We start from the raw sequence: 16,373 nt of genomic DNA on the forward strand, positions 1-16,373 counted from the left end.
CTGGCCTGAAAAGCAAAGGATCAGGCAAAGTGATCATCTTGGCCATTTAACTGCTAGATTGTGGAACAGTGAGACTTGATAATTGGTGCAATCTTTCCGATGAAATTGGAACACAAGGTTTCTTTTTTACCCTGACCAATTGGGTCTCCTTCTGTGAAACTCAGGGGTGAGAGTCTGTGTGTGGTTCAGTTAGGAAGTGACATACATGCACCTGTCCACTTTTCAACTTCGAGAAATGGGGGACTAGCACAAATTGAAATAAATTTGATACAATGATACATAAGGATAAAATACTGCAGGTGTCAGAAATCTGAAACAAAACACAGAGAATGTTGGAGAAACTCAGCAGATCTGACAGCATCTGTAGATAGAGAACAGAGTTAACGTTCTGACTCTGCTATGATTCTTCTTCAAATATGTAATGGTGAAGGGATCTGGAGTGGGATTTCATGGAGACACAATCTGAACTCACGTTGATTCATGACTGTACATCACTAGGCTGGAAAGAAATTTGTTTCTTTTTGTAAAGAAATACAGATTAGTGAAAATTAATTGAAGAGATAATGACACAATCAATCACCCTGACCAGAAGAGGAAATACCATAGAATTAAGTGAAAAGCAGCAAGAAGTCAGTCAGGCAAAATCTAATTTTATCAGGCCACAGCTTTCAAATGGAAATACTGTATAGCAGCAAACAGCGTGCACTTCCTTAGAGTGTTGATTGCAATAAGCCATTGCAAGGCAGAGCGAAGCACAAAGAGTTAGGACCGATATATTTGTATTGCTTCACTTTGTGACTAAATCTAGAAAGTGTAAATTTGAACTTCTGGTCTATTCCTGTTCAACTTACTGTAATAGAAAAAAATGGTGCCTAATGATGAAAGAGTATGTCCATTCTCGACATATTCATAAAGTGACTTGGAGATAGTGAGGGCTGTAGATGCTGGAAAGTTAGAGTTGATAAAGTGTGGAGCTGGGAAAAGCATAGCAGATCAGACAGCATTGGAGGAGCAGGAAAGTCAACCTTTCAGGTCAGAACCTTTCATTACGACAGTGACCTGAAACATGAACGTCCCTCCTCTTCTGATGCTGCTTGACCTGCTGTACCTTTTCCAGTTCCACACTTCATCGACTCATATTCACAAAGTGAAATATTCTGACTGTATATCATCTAACTCTGCAACCCACCACCGGTGTTTTTTTATAAGATTAGATTAGATTACTTACAGTGTGGAAACAGGCCTTTCGGCCCAACAAGCCCACACCAACCCTCTGAAGCGCAACCCACCCAGACCTATTCCCCTACATTTACCCCTTCACCTAACACTACGGGCAATTTAGCATGGCCAATTCACCTAACCACATTTTTTGGACTGTGGGAGGAAACCGGAGCACCCAGAGGAAACCCATGCAGACACGGGGAGAATGTGCAAACTCCACACAGAGAGGTGCTAATAAGTGAATCTTCATACTCAAATGAAATATTTATCCAATGAATGTTCCACCTGTATAAATAAACATTAATTTATACAATTAATAAATACCAAACCTCTGTCCATTGTGAGGGCAGATGACCAAAAGCTTGGTGGACGTGGTAGGTTACAAGGAAGAAAGATAGAGAGTGGAGCAGTGTGGGAAGGGAATTCTGAAGGTTGGTGCCAAGGCAGCTGAAGACACATCCAGTATCGGTAGATCAATGAAAATCAGAGGCATGTAAATGATCAAGATTGGAAGAGTGCAGGAATCTCTTAGCCTTGTTCAGCCAAGTAAGGTTGCAGGTGGAGGAGAGATTGTGGAGGGTCATTAGGATGTATAGTTAGGAAGTTTGCAGATGACACCAAAATTAGAGGTGTAGTGGATAGCGAAGGAGGTTACCTCAGAGTACAATGGAATCTTGATCAGGTGGGCCAATGGACTGAGGAGTGGCAGATGGAGTTTAGTTTACATAAATGTGAGGTGCTGCATTTTGGAAAAACAAATCAGAACAAAACTTATACAATGGTAAGTTCCTGGGGAATGTTGTTGAACAAAGAGACCTTGGAGTGCAGGTTCATATTTCCTTGAAAGTAGAGTCACAGGTAGATAGGATAGTGAAGAAGGCGTGTGGTATGCTTTCCTTTATTGGTCAGAGCACTGAGTAGAGGAGTTGAGAGGTCATGTTGCAGCTGTACAGGACATAGGTTAGGCCACTGTTGCAATATTGTGTGCAATTCTGGTCTCCTTCCTATTGGGATGATGTTGTGAAACTTGAAAGGGTTCAAAAAAGATTTACAAGAATGTTGCCAGGGTTGGAAGATTTGAGCTATAGGGAGCGGCTGAACAGGCTGGGGATGTTTTCCCTGGCGTGTCGGAGTCTGAGGGGTGACCTTATAGAGGTTTATAGAATCATGAGGGGCATGGATAGGGTAAATAGACAAGGTCTTTTCCCTGGGGTGGGGGAGTCCAGAACAATAGGGCACAGGTTTAGGGTGAGAGGGAAAAGATATAAAAGGGACTTAAGAAACAACGTCTTCACACAGAGGGTGGTACAATTATAGCATTTAAAAGGCATCTGGATGGGTATATGAATAGGAAAGGTTTAAAGGGAGATGAGCCAAGTGCTGGCAGGTGGGACTAGATTGGGTTGGGATATCTGGTCGGCATGGATGAGTTGGACCAAAGGGTCTGTTTCCATGCTGTACATCTCTATGACTCTATGAAAACAGAGGACAGAATTTTATAACTAAGGAGTTGCCAGCTCAGAAGCCAATATGGGTCAGCAAGCACAGAGGCTATTTCTTCTGTCACACTGACTCAGATCAGCTAAGTCACTATGAGTGGGCTGATTAGATCTGATTAAAATGGCTTCTCATCATGCCACTTATCCACAAAGCTGTTGAAATTATATGTATAGACACATGCAGCACAATAATTCGCTGATTGTGCACTTCGAGGCAGAGTACTGGAATTCAAAAGAGCATGCCAAAGACTGTTAAAATCTGCAATGTTACTCAGGAGCTGAAAGTAGAAACATGGCACTTGGTATCTATTCATATGTTGTTAACGCAACCCATTGTCAATGAGTTGGAAATCTGGCTTGAAGCAATTGTGTAATTTTGTCAAATTACTGCAAGTGTCAATGACTATTAATTCTGCAAAGGCAAGTATGGATTATATTTTGATTGTACTTCAGATGTCTTCAGTAGCCAGTTCAGCACCTCTGCCTTACCACATCTCTCAAACACAAAACCAGGACAAAATAACCTTTTAAAGTGACAGCATCATCACATACCCCAGTACCTTTAACAAGATTCAACATCCGTCTTTGAAAACTACATAATTTCACAGTTCTCTGTATTAAATTTAATTTGCCACCTCTCCACTCATTTCACAGCCCTCTTGAAGTGAATCATTTACCCCCTTCATAATCACAATATTCCAACTTGTGTTACCGGTCTTTTGAGTGAGGAATGGAAGTCATGGATGAATGCTCCTGAATTTAGTCATGGTGATCAGAATATTATGGATTTGTTAGGATGTGGTAGGAATGAGATATAAAACATAAGCCTCCAAAGAAGGTAGAATGAATACCTAGTGGTCATATGTACTAGCAGATCACACTTCAGATGAGGCTCTGCGGGGCGGCACGGTGGTTCAGTGCCTCACAGCACCAGGGTCCCAGTTCGATTCCAGCCTCGGGCGACTATCTGTGTGACGTTTGCACATTCTCCTTGTGTCTGCGTGGGCTTCCTCTGGGTGATCCAGTTTCCTCCCACAAACCAGGCCAGGTGAATTGGCCATGGTGAATTGCCCATAGTGTTAGGTACATTAGTCAGAGGGGTGGGTTACTCTTTGGAGCGTCGGTGTGGACTAGTTGGGTTGAAGGGCCTGTTTCCACACTGTAGGGAATTTAATCTAATCAAATGTTTGGATAAAGTAGAACAAAAAAACTGACAGAAGATCAAATGGCAGAAGAGTTCATTGCTGGATAAAATGGAGCCAGGAAACCATTTCAGACTAAAGTGGAGTGGGAGAAAAGGAATGTATAAAATGAGGGAGTGAGAAACTTGTTAGAGTGGAGTGTGAGAGAGCAACTGAATAAGGTAGAGGAGAGAGGGGGGAGAAAGAACTTTCTAAGACAATAGGTAGAATATTGGATTTACCAAATGTACTTGTATTTGCAATGTGACACATCACCTCCTCTATCAGTGACTTAATTGATTCCACATCAATCTGTGCTGTCTACAGGGTAGGTCTCTGGTTCCATCTTATCTAATGTCAATTCTCTTCTCAGTTTGTCGCTAACAGATCAGGTGATGAACTGCTGCCTTGTAAACAAATATCTGTGCCAATTAAAGAATTTTTGATGCATTCTAATGCCATGTAGCTAATAGCCTCTTGATGACACTTATATGTATATACATCATAAAGCAGCACTGGAAAGCCATTAGTAACTGTATCTAACACAAGCCAAGCAGAAAATCAAGCTATTGGTGCTTTGAGAATATCAGAGACATTCTTTTCCTGCATTTTATGAGGTAACAGGTGTTCACACATTCCCACAGCCAAATGACAAATTCTTCAATTCAAGAAATTCCAATACTTTTTCCATATTAGCAGATAGGAGCTAAATCCTGAAATAACCAAAAAAACGGAGAAAGAAGAAAAAATATCAAATAAATCAAATACACACTCCTTGACAGATTTTGACATGTGAGGAAGCCATTCTGCCCATGGATACTGTTCTGGCATTTAAGTCGATTGTGGCACTTTTTATTTCACTCACAGGTTGGGGGTGACTCTGGAGTGGCCAGTACTTTTTTTGCCCATTCCCAGTTGTTGTTGGAGCAGCGTTCATCCAGATGAGGTTTAAGCTGATCTTACCTCAGCCCAGTTTATCTGCTTTGGTTCCGTGACGTTTAGGTCGTTGACCGAACAAATATCTACCCATCTCCGGTTTATTGCCTTCACTTGAGCATTTCAACCCTCCCTCATCTTTCAACAGCCTTTTGGAGAATGGTTTTCATTGTCATTTGTGAAGAGGTGCTTCTTGACACTGTCTCTGATGAGCTTCGGTCGTACTTAAACAAAAGAGGTGGATCATGGTCGTGCCCTTGAACTGAAATCTCCAGGTTCAAGTCTCACTCCAGGACCTGGTGGCCATTATCATTGCATTCATCGTGCAGTCAGGTAGGTTTAGTATTGGTCTGTAAATCATCCAACACACAACAAACAGCAACAGCAGAAGAGATTCCTGGTCAGCTATAAGAAAATTACAGCTTTGCCCATCACTATCCACAGTATATGCGTATGATTCCCATAGCAACCCCAATTCTTTAGCAGATGGGAGTGTGGTGCTAGTTGGTGGGATAGCTGTTGTGTATTAGATGGGTACCTCAACATTTGTATGAGATTTATTAGAGCTCAACTGGAGTACAGTTATAGGTGTCACACTATAGGAAGGATGTGAATGCAATGGAGAGAGGGCAGAAGCCATTTACAAGAGTGACTCCAGGAATGAGAAACCAGTTTCGAGGATAGACCATAAGACATTATGGCAGAAATTATGCCTTTCAGCTCATCACATATACTCTGCCATTCGATCATGACTTTTTCAAGCCCATTTTCCCGTTTTCTCCTTATAACCTTTGATCCCTTTGGCAATCAGGAACTTATCCATCTCCGTCTTAAATATACTCAATGACCTGGCCTCCACAGCCTTCTGTGGCAGTGAATTCCACAGATTCATCACTCTCTGGCTGAAGAAGTTTCCTCTTTAGATTGTAGAAGTTGGGACTGCTCCCCTCAGAGAGGAAAAGACCCGAAAAGAGATTTGGTCAAGGTTTCCAAAATCATGGACAGGCTGTATAAAACTGATCAGGGGAAGTTGTTCCTGCTTGTAGAAAGGAAAAAAGAACAAGAGAGCATTGATTTAAAGTAATGTGCAAATGAAGCAAGGATAAAGCGAAAGAAAACATGCTTTCAGACAGCAAATAGTTGGAGCGTGGAATACACTGACTGGAGCTGTGGTGGGGCAGGTTCAAGTGAGGCATTCAAGAGGGCATTGGATGTTAGTTGGATAGTAATGACATGCAGGGATATGGGGAAAAGGCAGGAGATTGGCTCTGGGTAACGTTGATCGTTTGAAAAGCTGGTGCAGACACGATGGACCGGGTGGCCTCTTTCTGCCCTGTAACACTTTGTGATTTCAGCTGGATCATCCCTTAACCTTTTACGCTCAAAGAAATACAAGCCCAAGCTTAAAATGTAATCCTGTTATCCCCACAGAATTGTTCTACCAGTTGATCCTGTAAATCCCGTCACAGTTTTTGGATCTTGCTTCCTTTGCCCTGGGTTGCTCCTGATTGCACATCGAACTGAGGCGAGAGTTGGAGCATCCACCAGGGTGAAAGCACCAGAGGTGTCCCGGCTTAGGTTATCCTCTCTACGGTGCTATTTACAGCAACAACCAGATAGAGATTGACAGCTCCCTCAAACTGATTAGGCAAGGCTTCTTAGTGTTGTTTGTCATTGCTCTTTTCCCCTTCTGCTCTGCCCCTCATCACTCTTGCAGCCCAAGACATGCAAACCTCCTACCACCAAACCTGTGAGATGACTGCTTTTTTAACAGATAACCAGCAGAAGGCTATTCTGTCCCTAAATTCTGTTCCATCATGTGTTGGCTGTCAAACACATTTATTTGACAAAGTATTAGTCCACTGTTTCCAAAGCAAAATCTGCACTACTGCACAAATCATTTTCTATTCAGGAATTTTAAAAGAAAATAAGGCATGGTAGTCATCTAGCTCAGGTGCATCAAGTACAAATGTTCAGACCTCAAAGACTTCAGAAAAATCCATGGATTGCTGCAAACTTGTAGTACCACAATGTGCCACCAAGTGGCGGAAAGGAGATACCTAAGAATGATAATTGGTCACCAGTTTGTTCCATTCATATCTGCCAGAGCTCTAGGCCTTGAAAGGTTCCAAATCTTTGACACGGTGGAAAGGATATCCATCATCAGTAAGTTTTGTAATATGTGTGAGGGATGTGGTGAACGTTGCAGGATAGTGTTTAACTAGCCTGATTGCTGAATATCAGTTAATAAAATGCTTAAGCACATAGATTGCGACTTCCTACAATGAAGCCCCTAAGTTGAGACCTACTCTGCTTGCGTGGGGGCATATTACAACTCTCTGAATGTCCTGGCTCAGTTCCTCCTTTTGTTAAAACAAAGAAACAGAGAATACGAGCTGAGGTTGGCTATTCAGCCCGTCAGGCCATTCCACCATTCAACGTGGTCATAGCTGTTCCCCTATCACACCTCCATGCACCCACACTCTCTCCACACCCATTGATGCCTTTAGTCTCTAGAAATCTCTTTCATTCTCAACCATACTCAACAACTTGGCCTCAGTTGCCCTATGCGGTACAGAATTCCACAGACTCACCACACATGAGCGAAGGAAATTCTCCTCAGGTCAGACTGAAAGGTCAACAACATGAACTGAAATCAAGATTCCTTGGTATTCAACTCCTTGGGTAAGGGAAAAATCATTCCTGTATCCAGGCTGCCCAGTCCTATCAAACACCATCCCCTCTCATTTTTCTAAACTCCAGCAAATATAGGCCCAGTTCATCCAACCTCTCCTCATGTAACAAACCTACTATCTCAGGGATCAGTCTGCTGAACCTTCATTATACTGTTTCTATGGTGAGTAAATATTTTCTTAAGTAAAGAGACCAAAACTGCACACAATATTGCAGGTGTGATCTCACCAAAGCCCTGAACAATTGCAGTAAGACTACCTTGCTCCCCTTGTCAAACCCTTTTACAATGAAGACTGACATATCGAATAAAACCAAATACTGCAGGCGCTGGATGCCTGAAATTTAAAAGAAAAGACGATATGCTGGAGAGACTCAGCAAGACTGGCAGCGTCTGCGGACAGAGAAACAGAGTTAACACTGACTTTGAAGAAGAGCCATATCAGATTTGAAACATTACCTCTCTTTCTCTCACTACAGATACTGCCAGGCCGAGACTCATAGAGACATACAGCATGGAAACAGGCCCTTCAGCCCAACTCGTCCATGGCAACCACGTCTCCTAAACTGAACTAGTCCCAATTTGCCTGCTTTTGACCCACATCCCTCTAAACCTTTCCTATGTAATTATATCTGCCTATCCCACTTCCTCTGGCAGCTCATTCCATACATGCACCACCCTCTGTGTGAAAAAGTTGCCTCTCGGGTCCCTTTTAAATTCCTCTCTCCTTAAACTTATGCCCTCTAGTTTTGGACTCCCCCACCCTGGGATAAAGATTCACCCTATTCATGCTGCTCATGATTTTATAAATCTCTGTAAGGTCACCCCTCAGCCTCTGAAGCTCCAAGGAAAGTATCCCCAGCCAATCAGCCTCTCCCTATCTCAAAGCTTCCAACCTGCTGAGTTCATCCAGCACTCTCCCTTTTTTATTCAACAAGTAATTTGTCTTCCTGTTCTTTTTCTTGTTTACGTATTCTTGCTGAGTGGAAATTGTTCACTCTGTTTGCCAATGCAAAATAATATTCATACATTTACTCCAATTCTCAGCCTTACAACATTAAAATATATAGGGGATTTAAAAGAAAATTAAGCACGTTAATTCTGCTATGCATACTGGGAGTAGTTTCGACTTCATTACAAATTAAACTTGGGTGCCATATCAAAGCAGTTCATGCATGTGAATCCATTTAAGGTGCTCCTAAGTAGTTTAACAGAAATCTTTTCATTGTCTCATTGCAGCTTCAAGCTGTGCAAGTGGTTCCAAATGTGCTGGCTTCAAAATGAGACACTTGAACTGCAGAATTCAACGGAGGCAATGGAATATAGATGCTCCTAAGAGGATTTCACTTGCTTAGGATAAGAGAACCAGCCGTAAAGGCCTCCTACCTGGCACATTGCAGACACTGAACAAGCTGAGGGAGTCTTTCTTGACTGGGTGTATCTGCAATAACTCCACAGAGGCTGGGATTCTGTCAACATGTCACCCTTTATTTATGCATGAACAGTCCTTGACTGTAGTACAGCCTCATATAGCATCAGGCACCAGCGTGCCATTATCTGTGAGACCCATCCTCTTTATGTCAGCCAGGGCTCCCTGATAGGACCAATTAGCAGCCCCAATGACATCCAGCAGGCTGACCTCATTCTAATCGCTACATTATCCATGGCCACTTTCTGGATGCCCATGCGGAGCAAAAAAAATGGCTTCGTGCCAGATGTGAGGGAGGAAGAGAACTTCTTGAAAGCAGGCATCCTTTGAAGAGACTTCATAGTGGTATAAACTTGTTTAGAAACAAAACAAAATTGCCGGAATCCAAAATAGACAGACAGGAGGTTGGAAGAGCACAGCAAGCCAGGCAGCATCAGGAGGTGGACATATTGACATTTCGGGTGTCACCCTTATACAGGACTGGGAGTGTGTGTGGGGGGAGTTGCAGCTAAAAGGAGAGGCAGGGGCAGGATGGTGAAGTGGGGATAGGTGAAGGCAGGAAGTAGGCTGCAAAAAAATGAGAGTATGTTCTTAAGTGATCTATCTGGACTTCAGTAAGGCGTTCAACAAGGTTCCTCATGGGAGATTGGTTAGCAAAGTTAGATCTCATGGAATAGAGGGAGAACTAACCATTTGGATACAGAATTGCCTCAGGGTTTTGGTGGAGGGTTGTTTTTCAGACTGGAGGTCTATGACCAGTGCAGTGCCAAAAGATCAGTGCTGAGTCCACTTCTTTTCATCATTTATATAAATGATTTGGATGTGAGGTAGTTATTAAGTTTGCAGATGACACTAAAATTAGAGGTGTAGTGGACAGCGAAGAAGGTTACCTCAGATTACAACAGGATCTGGACCAGATGAGCCAATGGGCTGAGAAGTGGCAGATGGAGTTTAATTCAGATAAATTCGAGGTGCTGCATTTTGGGAAAGCAAATCTTAGCAGGACTTATACACTTAATGGTAAAGTCCTAGGGAGTGTTGTTGAACAAAGAGACCTTGGTGTGCAGGTACATAGCTCCTTGAAAGTGGAGTCGCAGGTAGATAGGATAGTGAAGAAGGCATTTGGAACGCTTTCCTTTATTGGTCAGAGTATTGAGTACAGGAGTTGGGAAGTCATGTTGCGGCTGTACAGGACATTGGTTAGGCCACTGTTGCAATATTGTGTGCAATTCTGGTCTCCTTCCTATCGGAAGCAGTGAGAGAGAGACTTCTGAGATCTTGAAAGGGTTCAAAAAAGATTTACAAGGATGTTGCCAGGATTGGAGGATTTGAGTTATAAGGAGAGGTTGAATAGGCCAGAGCTTTTTTCCCTGCACCATCGGAGGCTGAGGGGTGACCTTAGAGAGGTTTATAAAATCATAAGGGGCATGGATAGGATAAACAAACATGGGTTGGGGGAGTCCAGAACTTAGGTTTAGGGTGAGAGGGGAAAGATATAAAAGAGACCTAAGGGGCAACCCTTTCATGCAGAGGGTGGTACGTGTTTGGAATGAGCTGCCAGAGGAAGTGGTGGAGGCTGGTACAATTGCAGCATTTAAGAGGCATTTGGATGGGTATATGAATAGGAAGGGTTTAGAGGGATATGGGCGAAGTGCTGACAGGTGGGACTAGATTGGGATGGGATATCTGGTCGGCATGGATGAGTTGGACTGAAGGGTCTGTTTCCGTGCTGTACATCTCTATGACTCTGTGACTCTAAGTGCCACCATGAATATTTAAGAGCAAACACTCCATTTATGTTTTGATGTTCTCTTTCCAATGCTGACTCAGAGAAGTTCAATTCTGATCTCCCTGCGATAGGAAAGATATTAAACTTAAGAGCATGCAGAAAGATTTACAAGGATGTTGATGGGGTTGGAGAGTTTGAGCTATAGGGAGAGGCTGAATAGGTTGAGACTATTTTCCCTGGAGCATTGGAAGCGGAGGGGTGACCTTAAAGAAGTTTATAAAATCATGAGAGGCAAGGATAGGGTGAATAGCCGAGGTCTTTTTCCTAGGGTGGGGGAGTCTAAAACTGGAGCGTATGGGTTTTGAATGAGAGGGAAAAGACCTAAAAGGGACCAATTTACACATAGAGGGTGGTGTGTGTATGGAATGAGCTGCCAAAGGAAGTGGCAGAGGCTGGTACAATAACAACATTTAAAAGGTAACTGGATGGGGATGTGAATAGGACGGGTTAGAGGAATATGGGCCAAATGCTGGCAAATGGGACTAGATTAATTCAGGATATCAGGTCGGCATAGATGAGTTGTATTGAAAGGTCTGTTTCTGTGCTGTACATCTCGATAGCACTGAGACAGAATCTAAAAGCATTTTCTTGAACATCGAATGCTGTTTGGAACTGACCTTCATAAAGCATTTAAATAAACTTTAAAATGGATATTGAGGAGAAGCTGAATGGAAAGCAATATGGCATGGCATTGACACTTAGAACATAAAAGGTGGCCATTCATCCCATCACCTCAGTGCTGGTTAATTAAGACTTGACTATATTAACCTGATTTTCCAACTTTATTTCCATATCCCAGGAGGCTATGGCAAATTAAAGGAGCAATGGAATCCAGCAATATTGTCCGTATTGTCAGCAAGTTCTGGAGTGGGATTTGATTGTGAGATCTTCCAGCGTAGAGGCAGGAACATTACTAACTGAGCCACTCAAGCATGTGGCTAAATCTCAGCAGCCATTGTACTCCACGTGCTAATTAACTCTGCAAAGTACCTTCAGACCAGCATAATGCTGATATAAACCACTGTATAAACATTTGCTCTCCTTTTTTAAAGAAAAAAAATATACTTTTCAAAAAAAATATTAATCAAAAAGAGAAGTGAAAGGAACAGGAATAAAGTGAACAGGAATCCTAACTTTCACTTTGATAACAGTGTAAAATTAGAGATATTGGATCAGACCAGCCATTATACATTTCTCTCCATTTTAATTTCTAATGAAGTCAAAATTACCCCCAGTGGGCAGCAGAATGAATGTGCTCAATTGTCTTTAAAATTCTCTGCCCCTTTCAGCTGTCTAAGGGTGAATATTCTGGTAGATTTATCAGTATAATGTTATTCCTCGTCATACGTGCAAATGCAAGGTTTGCCATTCCCAGAAAACAAAGATTTCCCGGGTCCTTTTCAGATAATGTCGCACATGATTGAACAGGATACCAGAGCAAGCAATGGCCAAATGGTGCTATCACTCGAATGTTAGTTCAGAGACCCAGGTAAAATTCTGGGGACAGAGGTTCAAGACGGCCCATGGTAGGTAGTGGAATCTGAATTCAATGCAATAATTGATGACTATGAAGCCATTGCCAATTGTTGGAAAAGCTCATCTGGTTCATGAATGCCCTTTAATGAAATTGCCATCCTTACCTTGGTCTGGGCCACATGTGACTCCAGACCCATAGCGACCCATAGTGTGCAAGTCGGGAGCGCAATAAATATTGGCCTAGCCAGCGACACTCATATCCCGTAAATGAGTAAAAATAAATATGGGCATCAAAGTAGACCACTTGACCCATCCAATCCAAGCTGATGTTAATAGCCCTCTCTTTCCTCATCTAAATCTATCAATGTAACCCTCCGCACCTTTCACCCTCTTATGCTTGTTGAGCTTCACCTTAAATACATCTACATCATTTTCTTCAACCCCCTTCCTTGGTAGCAAGGTCAACATCCTCATCTTTTCATGCAAGGTTTCTTCTGCATTTCCAATTTGGGTAACATTTATTGTCCATCCCGTGTGCCAGAAATTTGTTAGCAGGGAAGGATTGACATGCTGCATTGCTAAAGGCACCTAGATGGGTATGTGAATAGATAGGGTTTAGAGGGATATGGGCCAAGTGCTGGAAAATGGGACTTGCTTAGGTTAGGATATCTGGGTGGCATGGACGAGTTGGGCCGAAGGGCCTGCTTCCATGCCGTGTATCTCTACCACTCTGAGTGACGTGCTAAAGTTCTTCAAAACTATTTTAAAAATTGATAGAATGGATTCAGAGAGAATATTTCCAGAAGATATGGGGGAATTGACCAGGTAGTGGTAATATCATTGGTCTGTAATCTAGAGGTGCAGGGTAACGATCTGAGAATGAAGATTTAAATCCCACCATAGTAGTGGAATTTAAATTCAATTAAGAAAGCTGGAATTGAAAATGATGTGCAGTCATGGCATCTATCCATGAGGATATCGCAATCCAATTTGGCTCCACATTCCATACCTCTGGTGATTTTTTAAATATTAAAACGCATTATAAGCGATGAAGCAAACATTACTGCAAACCAACAGACTTGTGAATGCAGTTTTCAGATCTATAGCAGATTGACAGCTGGCAGTTACATTACTGACACACAGCCTTGGAGTCCTTAAAGGTGAAACCTATTGAAGGCAATGTGCACTTCCAGCAACACTTCAGTGCAGTAATAAGGGAGAGCTGCATTGCCAAAGGTACTGTCCTTCAGGCAAGGTTTTTGACCCATCTGACAGTACAGGTATGAAAGCAAAGAAGACTAAGGCGTTCTAATGGTGTGGTCTACACTCTTTCATTAACATAAATTTCATGGCTGTTTGTGGATCCTGCTCTGTGGATCCTTCAGCAAAGCGACAGCCACCCTGCTGAAATAACTCTACAGAGGCCGGGAAACCGTCAGCTCCCTCACAGCCTCTCAGAGTGAACAATATGTCTGACACTCCTGTTTATATCTGTCAGCTAAGGCTCCCTGATTGGACCAGATTAACAACCCCAATCAGGGAACTCCTATTCTATGAGGTCCACTTAGATGACCTTGTTATAGTCAGTACACCTGCTTTGAGGAAATCATATGGAAAAGCTTTTGATGAAGCTTCAGAGAGAGTGGAGGAGTGATACCAGAGATGTGGGACATAGAACATTAGAAATAATAGACTGCACAACTTTTTGGCTGCTCTGTCATTTTTAATAGAACAAACCTCAATGACACTTTAGTTAAATGGGGAGACAGGAGAGCTTGGATTATTCTCACTAAAATACAAGTCATGGGGACTTTAATATAGCTTCTCAAAGTGTCAAAGATTTTGATCGCTTAAAAAAAAAGGAAATTCAAGCATCTGTATAGTCAGAGGACACAGAATTAAATTAGTTAGATTAAGAAACTGGGGGTTTTGGAAGAGGTGGAATATTTTACTTTATTCATTCTTGGGATGCGTGAGATGCTGACTGGGTCAACATTTATTTCTCTTTTCTAATTGATTCTTGAGAAGGTGATTGCGAGCTGTCTTCTTGAATTGCCACAGTTCACGTGCTGTAGATATACCCACAATCCTGTTAGGGAGGGCGATGATTTATTTATGGATAGGGAGCTGTTCTGATCTGGAATACAAAGTCTGGAAGGTAATGAGGAACTGAATATGTGAAGGGCAGAACATTACAGAGCTCCAAAGAAAAAGGACATTGGAATTAATTGTATACATTTTCCAAAGATCGGCTTTGCCTTAAGGTAAGATGATATAGAAACGAAGAGTGTGAGTAGGCCATTTGGCCCCTTGAACCTGCTTCATCATTCAAACATCACGAGGGCTATAGATTAGATTCCCTACAGTGTGGAAACAGGCTCTTCAGCCCAACCAGTCCATACCGACCCTCCAAAGAGTAACCCACCCAGACCCATTCCCCTCTGAATGATACAGCTAATACTACAGGCAATTTAGCATGGCCAATTCAGTTAACCTGCACATCTTTGGATTGTGGGAGGAAACCAGGGCACCTGGAGGAAACCTACACAGACACGGGGAGAATGTGCAAACGCCACACAGATAGTTACCTGAAGCTGGATCCAAACTGGGTCCCTGGTGCTCTGACGCAGCAGTGCTAACCACCGAGCCACCGTGCCACCCCTATAGATAAGGTGAAAGGCATGAGTCTTTTCCTTGGGGGAAAGAGTTCAAAACTAGCGGGCATATTTTTAAGGTGAGAAGAAAAAGATTTTAAAAAGACTTAAGGGCAACCTACTTAGAGTGAATTGTGTGTGGAATGAACTGCCAGAGAAAGTGCTGGATGCAGGTACAGTAATAACCTATAAAAGATATTTGAATAAGTATATGAATAGGAAAGGTTTGGAGGTTATGGGCTAAGTGCAGGCAGGTGGGCCTAGTTTAGTTTGGGATTATGGTCAGAATGGACTGGTTGAACTGAAGGGTCTATACCCATACAGTATCTAAAAATAAATCACTTTCTTAAATATACGCAGTGACCCAGCCTTCACAGCTTTCATATGTGGGAGTGATTCGATAGATTGACCCTCCCTGAATGAACAAATTTTCCTCATCTCAGTCCAAAATGGCTTACCCCATTTCTTTGGAATGGTTCCATAACATGCAAAGGTGCTGTATTAATGCAGGAACATTGATATTAAAAGAGAGCAAAAGGTTTGGGCAGCTGGAGGAAGTCATATTTCAAAGCAACCATAACCGATGTTTCTTTTAACTTGATTAACAGACATGCAGAAGAACATGTGTATGATCCACAATGCTGTGACTGTACTGTTGCTGCCTACATTGAATCAGATTTATAAGCAAATCTCTATCACTTCACATCTCCATCCAAGAAATTGGCTAGTACTTAAAACGTTAGAGACAAAAAAAAAGTGTTACACACGAACCATCAACTTCTCAACCGCCTGATGCTATCTGGCTTGCTGTGTTCTTCCAGCTTCCTGTTGTCCTTAAATGTTTGCAGAATAAAGCTCACGTCAATGCAGGCCTAGCCAAATAACCATCTCCCATCTGCACTGAAGGACAGCCTCTGGGCTTGTTGAGCACTCTGTATCCCTTGACAGCCACTAGATGACAGTGAGGACTGCAGATGCTAGAGAATCAGAGTTGGTAAGGATGGTGCTGGAAAAGGCACAGCAGATCAGACAGCATCCGAGGAGCAGGAGAGTCAATGTTTCAGGTCTGCAGCTATAGCTTGAAGAACCTGACGATGGATAAGGATCAAGATCTTGGAAATGCTAGAGTCTCATACAGTCCTTACAGTCAAATCCCTGCCTGTACTGAACGGTGCAATCTTGTCCACACCATGACCTCTCCAAGACCACTGCCTTCCTCTAACTCTGTCTGCTTGTGTGTCCCTGATTTTTATCTCTTAATAACAACTGCACCCTCGGGTACCAAGATCTCAGGCTGCAGAGGTCCATCTCTCTGTCTCTGTGTCTCTCTCTCTCTCCCTATCTGCGTTTGTCTGTGTGTCTGTCTTGGATTTGATTCAATTCCATTTGATTTATTATTGTCACATGTACCAAGACACAGTGAAAAGTATTGTTTAGTATGCTATCCAGACAAATCGTACCACACATAAGAATGTCAGGGTAATGGAACAGAATGC

This window comes from Chiloscyllium plagiosum, chromosome 13 (assembly GCF_004010195.1).
Source record: "Chiloscyllium plagiosum isolate BGI_BamShark_2017 chromosome 13, ASM401019v2, whole genome shotgun sequence".
NCBI lineage: Eukaryota > Metazoa > Chordata > Chondrichthyes > Orectolobiformes > Hemiscylliidae > Chiloscyllium > Chiloscyllium plagiosum.